This window comes from Callospermophilus lateralis, unplaced genomic scaffold (genome assembly GCF_048772815.1).
Source record: "Callospermophilus lateralis isolate mCalLat2 unplaced genomic scaffold, mCalLat2.hap1 Scaffold_94, whole genome shotgun sequence".
In the NCBI taxonomy this organism is placed as follows: domain Eukaryota; kingdom Metazoa; phylum Chordata; class Mammalia; order Rodentia; family Sciuridae; genus Callospermophilus; species Callospermophilus lateralis.
The window spans coordinates 1749521-1753253 of NW_027517559.1; the positions used below are offsets into that span (position 1 = coordinate 1749521).

The 3733-nt window shown below is 39.5% G+C and overlaps 1 pseudogene; it reads left to right on the forward strand.

Moving 5' to 3' along the window:
* The first annotated feature begins 3360 nt into the window (after positions 1-3360).
* LOC143641296 (U2 spliceosomal RNA) lies at positions 3361-3529 on the forward strand (annotated as a pseudogene).
* Positions 3530-3733: the final 204 nt, after the last annotated feature.

Genomic DNA, 3733 nt, shown 5'->3' on the forward strand with positions numbered 1-3733 from the left:
AAGAAATTTCATTTAACCCTTACCACCTTTCTGTTAATTCAGCACTGTTATTATTCTCATTTTGTAGCTGAAGACTCTGAGCATCAGAGTGTCAAAAATTTTTCAATAATGCATGCAGCAGTAGTTTTACATGCAGTAGTAGTTTGTTCTTATAAGTAACAGCAGCACTGGTTACAGTAAATTGACCAACATCCCAGAACTACCATGCATGTTGCAGTCTCAGAAAGCCCAGGTCCTAACCACTACCCACACCACCTCTCATTACCAACAAGGGGTCAATGTTGTAGGAACAGCCCCTTAAATGATGTATTTGTAGACATTCCCATATATAATACAAGAAAGATGGACCATGATTAATTGTAGTAGTGGTATAAGGAAGAGCTAATTTCTGAAGTGAGTAAGCCTGGATTATTTAGAACTTGGCAGACCATGACCAGCCTCCTGAATTGCACTGGAAAGCAAATCACAGCAGAGCTGAGGGACCAAATAGCCTCCTGTAATGTGCTCCCTGCGGCTTGCTCACTTAGCACTTTGCACCACCAGAGTTTGTTCTATTTGCTTAGTTTAGAAGTCAATAAAACTGTGCACAAAGCTGCTAAGCACACATAAAATACAAAAATACAACACATCAAGAGAAAATAAAGTCAATAAAACAACAATGCCATTCTTAATGAACCCTTGGGTTCCCATCATGGCCCAAGACGGTCTTAGTGACACAAATATGTCCTTGACATCTTACTAGATAGAAGTTTTATGATGATAAATAATTCACTTTAAGACTATCTTAGTCCCATGTGATAGGTTTCAATGGCTCCTCGATGTGGTTACTAAACATAGGTGAATAAAGAGAAACCTAGAAACAATGGCCAGGAAAGCTACAATCCTTGAGCATCAACTTTAGCCCTTTTTTGAGAAGACACTCTTGATTTTAAAACACATCCAAAAATGAACCCCAAAATCAACCCAAATGAAGACCTGAACCTAGAAGAAAACATAGGGAAAAGCTCAACCTCGAACTTGGCAATGATTTTTTGGGTATCACAGCAAAAGCTCAGACTACAAAGCTCAAATAAATAGAACTATAAACTTAAAAGCTTCTGCACAACAAAGGAAACAATCCAAAACAACAAAGACAATCTATGAATTGGGAGAAAAATAGTAGCAAATCATACATCTGATAAGAAGTTAATATTTAAAAATACAAAGAACTCACACAATTCAACAGCCAGAAAACCAACCCAAGTTCAACAAATGGCAAAATGTCTGAAGAAACCTTTCTCCAAGGACAACATACACATGGACAAAAGGTATATGATAAGGTACTCAACATCACAAATCAGGGACATGTACATCCAAACCACAACCAAGTCATCACTTCATACCTGTTCAGATGACTATCATCAAAAAGACAAAAGATCACAAGATTTGGTACATGAGTGGAGAAGAGGGAGCCCTGTACACTATCAGTGGGAATGTAGTTTGGTGTAACTGTTTTAGAAAACAGTGTGTGGATGGTCCTAAAGAAATTAAAAACATAACTACTATGACCCAGAAATCCTCCTTCTGAGAATATGCCCAAAGGCAGTGAAAACACCACATTATAAAGATGTATGCATCCCGAGTTCATTGCAGCATGATCTATAGCAGCCAGGACAAGGAAATAAGTGGGGTGGGGCTTAGTTTAGTGGCAAAGTGCTTGTCTAACATGAGTAAGGCCTAGGTTTTATCCCCAGCACAACAAGAGGAAAAGAAAAAAAAAACAGAACATACAGAAACTACTCAAGTGTCCATTGGTGGGTAAAGTGATAAAAAATTGTACTATATATTTATGGTGGAATATTTTTCATTTGCACACCATTGATGAACATGAAGGATTTAATGCTAAGTGAAATAAGCCAGACACTAAAGAATATTGTTACGTACTCACATGTTGACTATAAAAAGAAAAAAATTCAAATACACAGAGAAGATAAAATGGGCTACCAGGGTCATGAAGGAAGAAGAGTAGGAAATAAGATGTAAATCAAAGGGAAAAGAGGATTTTGGAGGACAGATAATATGAATGAATATGACTTAGAGAAAAGCTATATTCAGTAATGAGACTTTAACCCCAATATCACGCACCCCAATGTAGAAGCCAGACAATTTTACTATATAGATTTAAAGTTATCTAAAATCAAGAAGGATAAACCTTAAGACTTACACTAAGCTCTTCTCTCTTCTGCCCCCAGAGCAGGAGTCCCCACAACCAGGGATAGTGTTAACTGAAGTATATGACCCTAAGCAGGGCTGTATTAACAATCTTATAAACCAGACCTCACTCTCCCACCCACCAGTCTAACCACCAACACATCAGGCACTTTTGACTATATGCAAGAAAAACACTTGGTCATGCTCAAAAGTCAACCAACCAATAACACACGAAGAGTTTCTCAGAGTCTTAAATGACTGCAAAGGTGAGGAGAGAGTGAAGCAGAGTTTTAATTCCATTGAGTCAATACAATACTGCTGCTTCTCCATGTTTAGAAAGGAAATGTCCTACTTAAGTTGGTAATGCCCTACTTGTTTTATATGTTCTTATGACTGGGGTGTGCAAGTTATTAAACTGCCTTGGGCTTAAAATAGTTGTAATGCATCTGATTATCCCTGAGGTTTAAAAGCAATACATACGGAGGACACTTACCCACTTTTTAAAAATTATTTTTCATAGCTTAGGGAATCAAAAATGCTCTTTGTTAAATGAATTAAAACTATAATCACTTCTCACCCTTTTGGCTAAGTGCCACAGTCCAGCTGCAGCAAAATAACCGGGGGGGGGGGTGACAAGCAACTTGTGTAGATTGATAGAGCAGGAGTGGGAGCCGTTTATTGTAGGACAGGAGGGGTATATACACATTCCACACAGCTTATCTTAATTAGCATAAAATAGATACAGCAGTCAACCAATAAGAAATCTCCACACTTAATGGCTCACTGGCGACACCTCACAAACCACTCCCCCTGGCAAAATGCCAGGCACCATCCTGACTTGTTTACAGACTCTAACATAATGCCACAGTCTGGCTGGGCACAAATCACGAGCCACTGAAGCAGGAACAAACTTTATTTTTGAACTCCACCAGCAACTCCTCCCAAACGCCACGCCTCTCATCCAGGAAACAGCCACCGGAAATATATCCTCCAGAAATCCCTCCTCCTGCACTTCTCCAACCAATGGGAACTCCCGGGGAATCCCTGGGAATCCCCACGAGAACTCCAGAGTAGTGGGAGAACTCAAAAGTAGCAGCCAAGGCAGATAGTAATGCCTCGCCTGTCAATCAATACTGTTGGCAAAATGACAGGGGCCATACAGACTCGGCCATGGCTCTCAGCAGCTAAGATCAACTGTAGTATCTGTTCTTATCAGTTTAATATCTGATACATCCTCTATCTGAGGATTTTTGGAGCAGGGAGTTGGAATAGGAGCTTGCTCTGTCTACTCCACGCATCAACCTGGTATTGCAGTACTTCCAGGAACAGTGCACCCCTCATCCATTTAAAAAAAAAAAAAAAAAACTACAGATAACTAAAAATAATGCCAAAGAGCCAGTGGATGCCTCCCACTGTGAGAATGATCGATTGCCTCACTGTAAGAAAAAAGCACCTCTTCTTGGTGAAAGAGATAATTCCTGTTCCTAACCTATGGAACAGGAATCTTGAGAAATAACTGTATTATAAGCTTTTCAGCAGTTAG